At 38.8% G+C, this 15,799-nt stretch overlaps 1 long non-coding RNA gene across 1 annotated transcript; it reads left to right on the top strand.

Moving 5' to 3' along the window:
- The first annotated feature begins 1,276 nt into the window (after positions 1-1,276).
- On the top strand, positions 1,277-15,545 carry LOC118760952. The gene is made up of 3 exons (XR_004997059.1): positions 1,277-1,599; positions 2,770-2,771; positions 15,533-15,545. It is a non-coding gene; the product is annotated as an uncharacterized LOC118760952 (long non-coding RNA).
- The last annotated feature ends 254 nt before the right edge of the window (positions 15,546-15,799 follow it).

Genomic DNA, 15,799 nt, shown 5'->3' with positions numbered 1-15,799 from the left:
GAATTCTTGAACATCCAAGTGAGGGGTAGTGTTGAAGGGAAGGGGAGGAAGGGGGAAGGATTTTTCAACATTCGGGAGAGGGGGAAGGGGAGGAAGGATTTTAAACATTCCAAGGAGGGAGATTTGAAAGAGAGGAGAGGAAGAGGAAGTAAAATTCTTGAACACAACACACACCAGCCTGGTCCGGGAATCGAACTGGTTACCTCATAATTATGAGCACGACGCTCTAACCACTGAGTCATGCGCCTTCACACACACATACACACACTCACACACACACACACCACACACACACACACACTCACACACACACACACACACACACACACACACACACACACACACACACAAAACTTTACACCACTTATTCCAGTCTTGTTTTATTTTGTCTACGTGTTTGTGTAATTGTCCTTTTAACCTTCTGAATGCAAATACTACAAACGACGGCATTTTTGATTTTCACTCTTCTGGGACCAATGAAATGTATTCTCAATCACGTACAGATGACTATTTTAATTGGTATTTATTGATGTACGTCGACATTTGAAATGAAATAAATTACAGCTAAGGGAGATAACTCTAAGTAAGTCAAGGGAGGTAACTCTTAAAAAGCATTGAAATTTCAACTTTTCTTTAGATACGTTTTAAAGAGAAACTATGAGACTTCCGACTCGGAGGGACAGTTTTTGATCTGATCTGCTCTCTTGTATATTGTCTTCGCCGGTGTTGCTGATATTTTCGAATTTTGTTGTTGGGTCTTCAAAGTTTTCTACGGAATCATCTTTCAAGAATGAGGTGATGAAGCTGTGACTCCCTGGCGATGTATAGCTTCTACTATTTCACCAGTGCTTTTAACCAGTGTTGCCTTCCACCGGAAATCCCTGAATACTTCTTGGGGCTTTTATGTGCCCTGTCTGTTGGGTTCCTGAACGATTGCAGTCATCTTCACAAATATTTCCCACGTGTTCTGGCTACAACAGACCAATGGACCATTAAACCACAGACACAAGCAAATAAGGCAGCTGCTACGTGGTCAGCTGTGTAGTTAGAAATAGCAGTCTAATCTCCCTCAGATCACATCCTACTGTCATAAACAGATACTGCTACTTCTTCTTCTTCACGGCATCGTCTACCACAAAATTCCGCAGTAGTAAAAAAGGTCCTTTGAGGAAAACTTCAAAGAGGGCAGCCAGCGCAACTGGGTGCAGGTTGTATGCAATGACGAAGTGGCCAGCGAAATCAGCCTGATGTATCTCATAGATATTGGATTGAAATAACTTCCAGTGGATTTTGTTAATCACTACCAGGCATCATGGATGTCAACAGCTGTGTTGGGTGCACTGGCATGTTCCTGTGGAGACACATTTTCCTCAGAATTTGGCACTGTCATCGGTTCTACCCAGTTAGTAAATTCACGACTTATCACAAGATCAAGAAAAGTTCCCAGAAGGGCCAGTGGTTCCGTATCCTTTGTCGGTTTACTCTGCAGTGCTCTTGGTGGTTTGATTATCGGTGTTACTTACTATTTAACACTATTGTTGACCATCAACCAACGGAAGCTCCACGGGAGTCCAGTCCAGTGGCCAGTCATCATAGTCGGTGGGTTTGCTGGCTCCTTCATTGATTCTCTACGTGGAGCAACTGTACAATACTCCGGTTACGACTAAGAATGGAATATAATTCTCGAACATTCTGCTCCTAATATCCAACACATCAATGGCAAACAACACCTTAACAACCATCAACTGCTTTCTCTTCTATCTTTTCTTACCATCATTGGTCTTACCTAACATAAGATAACGTCCGAGATGTCTGCTTCCCTTTTGGAGTTCCGTTTCCTCTCTCTCTCTCTCTCTCTCTCTCTCTCTCTCATTATGACAGTAGGATATGATCTGAGGGAGATTAGACTGCTATTTCTAACTACACAGCTGACCACGTAGCAGCTGCCTTATTTGCTTGTGTCGGTGGTTTAATGGTCCGTTGGTCTGGTGTGCCCAGAACACCTGGGAAATATTTATGAAGATGACTGCAAATCGTTCAGTTTTGGTTGTTTGACATTTGTCACACTTTATTTATTCTCTTCTATTTTTCAAACATTTAGAATAAAATTGCCATTTCAAAGAATGATTTTAACAAGGAGGACAAAGATGATGTAAAGTGAAGCAGATGCGTGAAATATATTCAGGGTATCCATTCCATCACATGACATTGTATCACACTACATTGCATTCCATCGCTTTACATCCGCATTCCGTTCACATTCCATTGACATTCCATTTGCATTCCATTCACGTCCTATGCACATTCCATTTGCATTCCATTACATTCCATTTCATTCACATTCCATTTACATTCCAATCGCATTTCATTCATATTCACATTTCATTGGCACTCCACTCACATTCCATTCACATTCCGTCACATGTGACGGGATATGATGGAACGTAATGTGAAGCTAAATCACGCGACCATGGTGCAGCTACGTCGATATACCTCTACTGAAGTGGAGGTCGCATGGGTTTTGACCACGCTACTCTTCCAGGGGGAAGAAATAAAATCATTCGACACGGCTGCACTCAGCATAATTTTGAGTGTGCGAGGCCTGAACTCAAAGTGGAAGCAAGCTGGTTTCCTCAACGACCCCAGGTCCCATACAATAGATGTGATGGTGACTACTGAGACCAAGTTGGACAAGCTGCAGGACTTCTCGACTCTTTTAAACGGCTATGAAAAAAATTACGTCTCCTAGCCAGACCGGAGGGCAGAGAGGCGTAGTTTTTCTCTGATAAAGCTTGGCTCTACAGATACGTACGATCCTTGTGGACCCAGAAGGCGAGTTGGTCGTTCTGGATCTAACATTCAGGGATAAAGCTTTCAGGTTGATTAGCATTTACACGCCTAGTATCGTAGGCAAACAGAATGATTTCTATCGATGCCTGGAGAATTTCCTTGTAACGTCAAAGACACTAGTTATGTTGGGAAACTTTAACGCTATACTGGATTCACGCCAGGATAGTGTGGGCTCGAACAATAGGAAAAGTAACTCGTACCTTGGCCTTCTAAAGCACTGATAGATCGATATCTTTCTTTTCTTTTTTTTTTCATACTCTCAGACCCGAACCCGACCTCATCTTCCATCGTTATTTTCCTGCCGTTATTTGTTCACCACAGGTCCTATTATTTAAGACGCTGCGATATTATTGTAAGCAAATCACACGACTATGGAGCAGCTACGTCGATGTAGTCCTATTCATCAGGTTTTAAATGTATGGATCTGGTGATATTGATGCGTATTCATAAAGTGCAATGAATTCAAACTATTCATAGTTTCATAGTTTCTCTTTAGTGAGTATCTGAATAAAATTTCACGTTTAAAGTCTTTGTACGAGTTACCTCCCTTGACTTACTTAGAGTTATCTCCCTTTGCTATAATTTATTTCACTTCAGATGTCGACGTATATCAATAAATACCAATTAAAATAGTCATCCGTACGTGATTGAGAATACATTTCATTGGTCCCAGAAGAGTGAAAATCAAAAATGCCGTCGTTTGTAGTATTTGCTTTCAGAAGGTTGAAAGGACACAAACACGTAGACAAAAGAAAACAAGACTGGAATAAATGGTGTAAAGTTTTGTGTGTGTGTGTGTGTGTGTGTGTGTGTGTGTGTGTGTGTGTGTGTGTGTGTGTGTGTGTGTGTGTGTGTGTGTGTGTGTGTGTGTGTGTGTGTGTGTGTGTGTGTGTGTGTGTGTGTGTGTGTGTGTGTGAAGGTGCATGGCTCAGTGGTTAGAGCGTCGTGCTCATAATTATGAGGTAATCAGTTCGATTCCCGGACTGGGTTGTTGTGTGTTCAGTTCTTGAGCAATACACTTTATTTCTCGTTGCTCCAATTCACTCAGCTGTAGAATTGAGTTGCGACGTCACTGGTGCCAAGTTGTATCGGTCCCTTTGCCTTTCCCTTGAATAACATCGGGGCGTGGAGAGGAAGAGGCTGATATGCATGGGCGAATGCTGGTTCTCCCAGAAATAACCTTGCCCGGGAATGTGCTTCGGATGGACACTTTCCAGGTGCAATCCCATGGTCACTTATAACTGATTGGTGGGGTCCTTTATATATATAACTAGCAGTATTGCCCGGCGTTGCTCGGGTTTGTAAGGGAAATAATTATATAAGCATTTTTAGAGATGTAAAGTATAATAGCCATCTCAATATGGCTAACCACAAAGGGGGAGGGGTGTTACTGTAGCTTTTTACGTTCTGAGATTTAATAATAAATTTTAGAGAGTTACTTCCCTTATATATGTCAAAAATGGATTAAAAATGGGAAAAATTGATGGTAATTTTTTTCTTTAATCGTAGACTCATCGTAGACGCGCGCTAATACCCAGACGGGCTCGATATGAATCACAACTATAAGATACCCGGTTTTGGTTAAACTGCACCGCAAAATGTGGGAGTAGTTAGGAATCTAAATCGTAGGAGACATACACACAACCTCACTTTTATATATAAAGATTTCCTCTATTTACATAATATTGAGGTCTCTTTCTTTCTTTTGTTATCTTACTGTTTTTACCAATATACATATATATATAAATATATATATAGTTACAGAGATGTACTTGCATAGCAAGTGACTTGATCTGAGATCGTGTGCTGGAACGAAAACAGTTGCAGCGTTGAAGGTGTTTATAAGCCATTTAAGAAACACACAAAAACCGTTAGATTCACTTCAACATTTAAATTAATTTGCCAAAATATTTTCGTCGCTTTGAGACCGCGACCTGTTAGCACGATATTTTTGTCAGTGAACAGGTCGCGGTCTCAAAGCGACGAAAATATTTTGGCAAATTAAATTAAATGTTGAAGTGAATCTAACGGTTTTTGTGTGTTTCTTAAATGGCTTACAAACACCTTCCACGCTGCAATATATATATATACACACATATATATATATGTATGTATGTATGTGTGTATATGTGTATGCATGTATGTGTGTGTGTGTGTGTGCGTGTGTGTGTGTTGTGTGTGTGTGTGTGTGTGGTGTGTGTGTGTGTGTGTGTGTGAAGGTGCATGGCTCAGTGGTTAGAGCGTCGTGCTCATAATTATGAGGTAATCAGTTCGATTCCCGGACTGGGTTGTTGTGTGTTCAGTTCTTGAGCAATACACTTTATTTCTCGTTGCTCCAATTCACTCAGCTGTAGAATTGAGTTGCGACGTCACTGGTGCCAAGTTGTATCGGTCCCTTTGCCTTTCCCTTGAATAACATCGGGGCGTGGAGAGGAAGAGGCTGATATGCATGGGCGAATGCTGGTTCTCCCAGAAATAACCTTGCCCGGGAATGTGCTTCGTATGGACACTTTCCAGGTGCAATCCCATGGTCACTTATAACTGATTGGTGGGGTCCTTTATATATATAACTAGCAGTATTGCCCGGCGTTGCTCGGGTTTGTAAGGGAAATAATTATATAAGCATTTTTAGAGATGTAAAGTATAATAGCCATCTCAATATGGCTAACCACAAAGGGGGAGGGGTGTTACTGTAGCTTTTTACGTTCTGAGATTTAATAATAAATTTTAGAGAGTTACTTCCCTTATATATGTCAAAAATGGATTAAAAATGGGGAAAATTGATGGTAATTTTTTTCTTTAATCGTAGACTCATCGTAGACGCGCGCTAATACCCAGACGGGCTCGATATGAATCACAACTATAAGATACCCGGTTTTGGTTAAACTGCACCGCAAAATGTGGGAGTAGTTAGGAATCTAAATCGTAGGAGACATACACACAACCTCACTTTTATATATAAAGATTTCCTCTATTTACATAATATTGAGGTCTCTTTCTTTCTTTTGTTATCTTACTGTTTTTACCAATATACATATATATATAAATATATATATAGTTACAGAGATGTACTTGCATAGCAAGTGACTTGATCTGAGATCGTGTGCTGGAACGAAAACAGTTGCAACGTTGAAGGTGTTTATAAGCCATTTAAGAAACACACAAAAACCGTTAGATTCACTTCAACATTTAAATTTAATTTGCCAAAATATTTTCGTCGCTTTGAGACCGCGACCTGTTAGCACGATATTTTTGTCAGTGAACAGGTCGCGGTCTCAAAGCGACGAAAATATTTTGGCAAATTAAATTTAAATGTTGAAGTGAATCTAACGGTTTTTGTGTGTTTCTTAAATGGCTTACAAACACCTTCCACGCTGCAATATATATATATACACACATATATATATATGTATGTATGTATGTGTGTATATGTGTATGCATGTATGTGTGTGTGTGTGTGTGTGCGTGTCTGTGCTTGTGATTGTCCTCCACCACTGCTTGACAACGAATGTTGGTTGTTTACATCCCTGTCACCTAGTGGTTTGACAAAGGAAACAGATAGAATAAGTACAATGCTTACAAAAATAAAACTGGAGTTGATTCATTAAACTACAATTCTTCAAGGCATTGCCCCAGCATGGCCACAGACCAATGGCTGGAAAAAGCAGAAGAATAAAAAGAATACATTCTCTGCTTTGGTCTTATGTTCAAGGCATGAGAAGGCCTAACAGACCTTGTAGAAACAGCAGCCAAATCTCCCTCAAATCACACCTTACTGTCTTATGTATGTATATATATATGAGCCAATGAGGGGGACCTCTACATGGTAGCTAGACGTGGTAGAAATAGCAGCCAAATTTCCCCCAAATCACACCTACTGTCTTATCTATGTATATATGTATGTATGAGCCTATGAGGGAGACCCCTACATGGCAGCTAGACATGGTAGAAATAGCAGCCAAATCTCCCTCAAATCACACCTCACTGTCTTATGTATGTGTATTATATATATATAGATATATATATATATATATATATATAGATATATATATATATATACAAGCCACTACGGTTATTTAATGTAAAGTCTTCCTCAAATCAATCTCTCGCTATTTACTCTCTTCCAAGAACATTTTCACTCACTCTTATCTCTTAGCTTCCCATACATTTTACTCATGTATCTATCAGCGTCATAGACAGAAACAAATATTACATCGCCATCGCATTCTATTGTCTACCTGTCAACACACAGTGAATTAGTTTCAGTTTATTCGTTGCACACTGTGTGTGTGCGTTTGCGTGTGCTGTAACCCAAACTAAGAAAAGCATTTGACATATACACCACAATGTGAGTTTTCTCTAAATTTTGCTTAATTGGGGTTGAAATTTTAAAAACCGGACCTGGCAAAACCCGATGCATTCTACTCTTAAAAATGCTAGGTAAATTGTAATTGAAGAAATCCTATATTGTAGATTTCTATAACTGACAAAGGGAGGCAGATAAAATCTGCCTTTTATAATAAGAGATATTTTGTTTTAGTCGTTAGACTTGCGTTCATGCTGGGGTACTGCTTACAGGGATTTAATTAAATTGATCATTTCCCCAGAAATTAATTTAAGTCGGGTACTTAAATCAGTTTCTTTCGCCGATGTGTACGTAATGGTGATGTAAACAAACCATCGCCGGTTGTCAAGCTGTGCAGTGTAACAGGCATACATTTCATATATATATATATATATATATATATATATATATATTCATATCTAAAATACCACGTAGTGGCAATGAACCTTAAAAAAGAGTTGTGTGTGTGTACATGCACACACTCTCTCTCCATCACACACGCGCACACACACACACACACACACACATACTCATCGCTCGTTGTCATTCCAACTGAATGAAATTAAATGTAGGGAACAGTTAACTGTTTCAGATATGATGGCAATGACGCCAACGACATCAGAGATGATGATGATGATGATGATTATGATGATGATGACGATGACAGCAACGAAGACGATGACAACGATGCTGATGATCTTGGAGAAGTAGGTGTCAGAGGATTCCCTCGCCTTATAATATGACAAGAGTTGCTTATAACCGTAAGACAAAGTGATTCTTGCGAATTTTTACAAGTACCTCAGTTCGTCAGTTTGAACAGCACTCTCAGACACACATACATCCAACTATAAACACACACACACACACACACACACACACACACACATCCTACTCAGACATACGCACATACATACAAACTCGTCGACTCAAACGCTAAAACCTCAGTTTCGTCAACGAAGAAGCAAATATGTGACACGTCAACTTGTTAGAAATAACTGCTAAATTTCCCTCAAATAAATTACATCGGACCGTAATGACAAAAAGAACGATTTTAAATCATTTAATCTTACACATATTGTTTAAAAAAATTTTTTAAATCAAAGTGACATGTCATGGCTGGAACGTCCTTCATAAAAGATAAGTTTAATCATGGGGGAAATGAAGCTAAACAATAACAATATTCTTTTCTATTCAAGGCCCAAAATTTTGGGGGGATGGTGGGGGAGGCCAGTCGATTAGATCGACCCCAGTAGGCAACTGGTACTTAATTTATCGACCCCGAAAGGATGAAAAGCAAAAGTGACGTCGGTGGAATTTGAACTCAGAACATAAAGACAGATGAAATACCGCTAAGCATTTTACCTGGCGTACTAACATTTCTACCAGCCCGCTGCTCTTGAACAATAACAATATTTAATAAAGGTGAACCAGTAGTACGTTCACCACCGTTTCGGCCCGCACGGCTCCTCTCAGGTAGCTTTTCGCCGAGTGTCCGTCGTGGCCAGTATGTTCAAAGTGGGGAAAAAGTAAAGTCAAAATCTAATTCCGATCGCTTCCACAACAACCAATTAGATTTTCCGTTGAAAAATTTCTTCCAAGGAAAAGAGGACTTTAGACAATAAAAATATGTTCATTATTCAGGCTGCTAAGGGAGAAAACATCGAGATTGTTTCGGAATTATTTGACTTCCTCAGCTAGAGAATAACTACACTATCCTTGCAACAACTGTGATGGCATAATTATTAAATGTATGTACAATATTGCGCAAGAGGCTAATTGGTGAAGAAAATGACCATATTTAAAAAAAAAACAATCAAAGAATTTTCACTAAGTCGCTGCCTGCATTAAAAACAGTTAAATACATTCTAAATATTAAATAATGCTCGCAATCTGCTTCTTTTTTTTGTTTATTTTTCTACTATTCGATTATGGCCTATCTCCCTTACAATGTTCATATTTAAGTTCAAGTATAAATATTGTGATTGTACATTGATCGATTCTTGTATAGTATGTGTGTGTGTGTATACAAATATATATATATATATATATATATATATATATATGTGCATAGATACACATATACATGCACACACATACACATCTATGCATACATATACACATATGCATACACACCCATATATATACGTGTGTGGATGATTAAATTTGTGCGTGAGAGGGGGTAAGAAAGAAAGAAAGAAAGAAAGAAGGAATATATATATATGTATAGAGAGAGAGAGAGAGAGAGAAAGAAAGAAAGAAGGAAAGAAAGAAAGAAAGAAAGAAAGAAAGAAAGAAAGAAAGAAAGAAAGAAAGAAAGAAAGAAAGAAAGAAAGAAAGAAAGAAAGAAAAAAAGAAAGAAACAACCCGGTGACCCAGAAGCTATATGACTCAGCTTTTACACCAAACTATCCTTCAAAGCTGTTCTAACAAGAAATAAAGTGTAAGGGGAGAGGCGGTGTCTACTATTCCCGTGGGCTCCTTTGGTGCCCTCGGTCACCCGCAACATCCCTGAGCAATTGTTAGGTAATCGTTGCCCTGCCGAGTTTCGGACAAACTTACTGACAAAGCAAGCCTGATAGGTGGAAGGAGTTCAGTAGCCGTTACCTGACCCGACCATACGACACATTTTATTGCGGACTACATGTAATACCATTGAATGACCTGACTTTGGAAAATGAAATTTTCAATCCAACACAAATCCGAATCAAATATATATACACCAAATATAATTTGGTCGCTGAAAACACCATTTTCTGGCTTCCTGAAAAGTGATTCTGCAGCTGGTGCCATTTGTGTCGAATGGACTACATTATTTACTCGCAGAGAGACTATTTTGGGCATTAGCTTTAAGAGTGCTATGAATCAGTGTTTCACTGATTAGATTTCTATAAATGGTGCAGGCATTTTCTCTGGGAGACAGAATTTCAACGAAGTGCTGAAAACTAAAGAAAAAAAGGTTATGCGCACTGCAAGTACTCGTTGCACCTTAAATGCAACGAGTGCTTGCAGCGAAGATAAGCAGCAGGTTCAAAACGGTACCCAACCCTGCACTAATTGACACTAAACAATCCGATTCTCTTGTTGAGAGCAGTCGGCTGTGACAATCTAGAAAACAGCTGCTGCTTCAATCGGCTTCTTCAAAGGCAAACATACGCAATGGTTTGATAAAAAAGATGTGAAGTTACAACAGCTGTTATCTGAAAAAAAAACATTCCATGGACGAGGTACACGGCAAGTTACCAAAGCAAATCATAGACGTGGATACTTCGCAACAAAAGGAACTGTGGCTGTTGAAAGACCGAAAGAAAGCTCAGGGAAATGTCAGTTTGTCGAAGGTTTTGATAAAGTAAGACTTGTATGTTGCCAGCCTGGGGGGAGATATGGTCAAAAAAAGAAGAATACCAATGAAGAATAAATACTTCCATCTATACACCTAGAAAAGCAATGCTGTTAAATGCTGGCGGGAGCATTCTACTTTACTATGAAACCGACCCTAATATCGTGGGTTCAATATCCGGACCAGATAGTACATTGTGTTCTGGAGCAAGGCACTTTATCCTACATTGTTGGTACAAATCTCTCTCCCTCCAGCTATCATATCCTCGATGTACCGTTCGGCCAATGGGTAGAAGAGTCAAAAAGGTATCTATGTCGACTCGTAAAAAGGTATCTATGTCGACTCGCAATTACGTTGGTATTTAAAATAATTCACCATACTCGTTCATGGATGACAATTGGTTCGTTAGAAAGATTCTCAGCAATTTCTTTTCAGGTTCTGGGACGTATTAAGCAGTTTCTGGAAGACTGGAGAACTTGTAGCTGCCATCCACAAGACAAAACCTCAGAAAGTTCCTGGTGTTGACAGCATTGCTATGAAGTCAATAAGTAGAATGGGAAGGAATGGCGACGAAGACTTCTGCAATTCGATAGAGAATTTTATCAATACGGTAATGTCTTACAATGTTCAATGATGCATGAATAGTCACCATTTACAGGGGGAAAAGTGACCCAAAAGACTGAAATGAGCAAGAAATTCCTTTCTTGTCTGTGAAACAGAAAATTGTAACAAAATGATTATTTCTCGTATATTTCTCATACGACCATAATAAATATCCGAGCAAACTCTTTCTGAAAGCCAATGTGATTTTCGTCTATTTAGGAACATCAGAATAGTTCTCTCCTTGCGACAAATTCAGGAAAAGGTTATCGAACAGCGAGTACCACTTTCCGTCAACTTAACTAAAGTTTTCAATAGTGTGAGAAGAGAGAACCTATGGATCCTACTCAACAGAGGTGCATGCACAGGCTTATTTGGGGATGAAACTAGAACATGGCGTTTGTCAAGTCCAGGTCATATTTGGTACAGAGTTCGACTGGAATTTGTCCATTGGATTTCAGATTTCATTTTTCAAAGCCAGATGGATCACGAGTGCTACTGGTAACATGTAGTCCAGTAAATCCTGCCGTGCTGTATGATCGGGTGACCGGTGACTAAATTGGCTCCCCTACATACACACACTCACCAGATTAGCCTCATTAGGAAGGTTGTTAGAACCTCAGAAGGACAAAAAATTCGGTAGGATCAACGATTATCTAACAATTGCGCAAAGGCATTGATGTCGAACACGTCGCAAGACTACCTAGGAATGATGGACAACCTACTTCTTGTTAAAATGTATCTCTTGTAGGAATCACTCAAGTAAATGCTGAAAATCACTTAGCTCTTGGGTCACCGAGAGCAAAGCTATTTTATCTTCACATTCGATAGACTAACTTGCGGAGACAGGCAAGCAGTTCCATGATAGTTGATTTTCGATCACTCGGTCTTTTTTGCAGCTCGGTCTTTTTTGCAGTCGTCCGTGGAATAAAGTGCTCAGAATATACCTCACTAGAGACATATCATGATCCAAGTTGTTGCGGAGTGTACAGTGCAATCTCAGAATAAACTGCCATATTACATAATAGAGAACAGAGAAAATAATTCCTTGTTATAATCCTTAATTATGCCATAAAGTCAGCTAAATATTTATGACAAATTTACCATGTTTTTTTTATGGCTCTCCGCCACTTGAAACTAACATTCCTAGTGCCAATTAAGGCAGTGAACTGGCAGAATTGTTACCGCACCACGAAAAATACTCCGCGGCATTTCGTCCGTCTGTAGGTTCTGAGTTCAAATTCTGCCGAGGTTGACTTTGCCTTTCATCCCTTCGGGGTCGATGAAATAAGTACCAGTTACGCATTGAGGTCGATACAATCGACTTAATCCGTTTGTCTGTCCTTGTTTGTCCTCTCTGTGTTTAGCCCCTTGTGGGTAGTAAAGAAATAGGTATTTCGTCTGTCGCAACGTTCTGAGTTCAAATTCCGGCGAGGTCGACTTTGCCTTTCATCCTTTCGAGATCGATAAATTAAGTACCAGTGAAACACTGGGGTTGACGTGTTCGACTAGTCTCCGCTCCCAAAATTTCAGGCCTTGTACCAATAGTAGAAAGGATTATTATTATTATTTTTATTATTATTATTATTATTATTATTATTATTATTATTATTATTATTATTATTATTATTATTATTAAGGCGGCGAGCTGGCCGAATCGTCAGCACTCCGGGAAAAGTGCTCAGCGGCATTTCGTCTGTCGGTAGGTTCTGAGTTACGATTCCATCGAGGTTGTCTTTGCTTTTCATTCTTTCGGGGTCGATAAAATAAGTACCAGTAGAGTGCTGGGGTCGATGTAATCGATTTACCCCCTCACCCGAAATTGCTGGCCTTGGACCAAAATTTGAAACTATTATCATCGTTATTATTGATGCGAACTGGTTGAATCGTTGGTGCGCCGGACAAAATGCTCAGTAGTACGAATTCCAACTTCACATTTTAAGTTCAAATCCCGTCAAGGACAACTTCGCCTTTTATCCCTTAAGGGTAAAATAAACAGCAGTTGAGCACTGCGGTAGACGTAACCGAGTATCCCTCCCGATACACAGAATTCCAGGCCTTGTGCCTGTATCAGAATAAACTATAATTCATAATAGTGGGAACTTGAATTATCTCCTCCTGCTGAAAGCAATAAATATCGTATTCCACCGCCAGACGACAGTATTAATGCCGGCAGCAGACACAACAACAAAGATTGCATCCAATCTCCAGAATGTGTGTGTGTGTGTGTGTGTGTGTGTGTGTGTGTGTGTGTGTGTGTTGTGTGTGTTGTGTGTGTGTGTGTGTGTGTGTGTGTGTGTGCAGAACAGATCAATTTATCTGTCAGGATTTACTTTAATAGCAAAGCTGGTCACTTTTTACAGAATTTTATACCGTGGATAAATACTTAAGCTGCTTAAAACAAGTGTGTATAAATGTGTGTGCGGGTGTATACATACCTATATATATCATACATACATACATTATATATATATATACGCAGACACACATACACACACACACAAACACACACACACATATATATATATATACACTCACACATACTTGAATATATGATATACACATATCCATGCATGCACACATACATACACACACTCACACACGTGGGTTTTCGTACGTACTCGCGTGTAGAAGGAGATGAATGGCAGAAAAGCGAGAGAGGAAGGAACTGACACGGAGATATGTATGTCAATGGATAAAGATAGATATAGACAGGCATATAGAAATACGATGACAAAGACCACACAATATGATGTGTGTGTGTGTGTGTGTGTGTGTGTGTGTGTGTGTGTGTGTGTGTGTGTGTGTGGAGAAAGAGCGGGGAAGGAGGAACAAGAAAGGTAGGAAAAATGCGTAACGTTTCGAGTTGCATCTTTCTTCAGAGAGTGGTGATTTCTGTTCATTTCTGAATAAATTGGAAATAAGGAAAAAGAAAAAGAACGAAAAGTACCTGAGAGTCAGAAATACCGATTATCAAAGCGTTTTGATTTTATCTAATAGAAACAATGCATTTTATATTAGTTTCTTTTCCAGAATGAAAAAAAAACACAAATGAGAGACGCAATAGTTATTTGACGAATCAAAGGTTAACGAATGCGTTGATGTTAGAAATAAGTTTGCAAAAGGAATTAGGCAAAGTGTGACTTGCAGATAAGGCGAGACCTGAGATTGTGAATAAAATTTAAAGGAATATTCTGTACATGAGGGAAAGAAAAAAGTGGACGAACTCAGATATGAAAGATTAATATTAATTCAGAAAGTATAATTATCAATGAGGATCCTTATTACATCTGTTTGTACGACAACAGAAAATTATTCTTTCGAGGTCGTCAATGTACAAAGGGATCTTTGTTTATATGCGTAAAAAGAGAATTATCATTTATAAGTTTTACATGATAATACTTTCGTACAATTAATTTTTGCTTTTATAATTGGGATATTTATTTATGGGAAACTTGTACAAAACATTGGAAAATAAGAGAAGAGTGTCCACAAAGTGAAACGGATTGGACAGAGGTCGCAATGGAGAAGAAATAAACAAGAACACTGACAAATCCGAGGAGCAGAAGGAGAGTGTGACAAATTCGAAAAGTTATAATATATATATATATATATATATATATATATATATATATATAATATATATATATATATATATATATATATATATATATATATATACAGACAGGCATAGAGGAGGGGTTAAGGCCAAAAGAAATGCACACTTATGTGTACACACACAAACAAAAAAAAACATTAAAATGTGCTGTGTACGCACAACAAATAACCAGTTATTATATAGTTTATCGCGTTAAAATTCTAAAATTTCATGTAAAAAATTGCATATGCGAGTACAGTGTTTCATATACTGTCAAACAGGACAGAACGGACAAAGGCAAACGTATTTGAAATAACATCCGTAAACAGTGCTATTTCAAAATAATCATTCCTACAACTGTTTCAATAATTCTTACGAAACACGGGTTATTGATGAATTATTGAATCAGCTGTAGGAATGAATATTTTAAAGTGTCACCGATACTGATTTCAGGGTTCACGGTACCAACATTTCAAGTTTCACCTTAGAAAAAACTGTAACGACTTTCCTCGGGCACAGATATTTATAATCTGCACCTGACGAAAGTCGTGAGATTTGAAATGTTGCTATACTCGTAGGAATTATATTCAAAATAAACCTTCATATACTCTACATTCTAAAATGATTTTAATCCTTATATGACTGATATTCTTAATCTGTGTATTAATGATATGTGTGCATACGTATGTGGGTGCGCACGCACATGTGTGCCCACCGGACGATTAGACTAATGTTGCTCCACCTGTTTCCCCTTTCCGTACTTCAATTTCAGAGAAACCTACTTCTAACCATTAACGCACAGTTAGTCTGTGTGTGTGTGTTTGTGTGTGTGTACGTGTGTGTGTGTGTGTATGTGTGTGTGTGTGTGTGTGTGTGTGTGTGTGTGTGTGTGTGTGTGTGTGTGAAGCCTAAAGATCGCAGTGGCTTGAAACTCGAGTCGCGAGACAAACTCTGTTTCAGTTTTAATATAAAACAGAAACTATATATCTTCTACATGTTTTGTGCACTCCACTCTCATTCGTTCGGCCTTGAGCAATGTATGTTTGTGTGTGTGTGTGTGTATGTGTGT

This window comes from Octopus sinensis, unplaced genomic scaffold (genome assembly GCF_006345805.1).
Source record: "Octopus sinensis unplaced genomic scaffold, ASM634580v1 Contig02492, whole genome shotgun sequence".
NCBI lineage: Eukaryota > Metazoa > Mollusca > Cephalopoda > Octopoda > Octopodidae > Octopus > Octopus sinensis.
The sequence above is the reverse complement of the archived record's forward strand: the minus strand, read 5'-3'. Positions and strand labels throughout refer to the sequence as shown.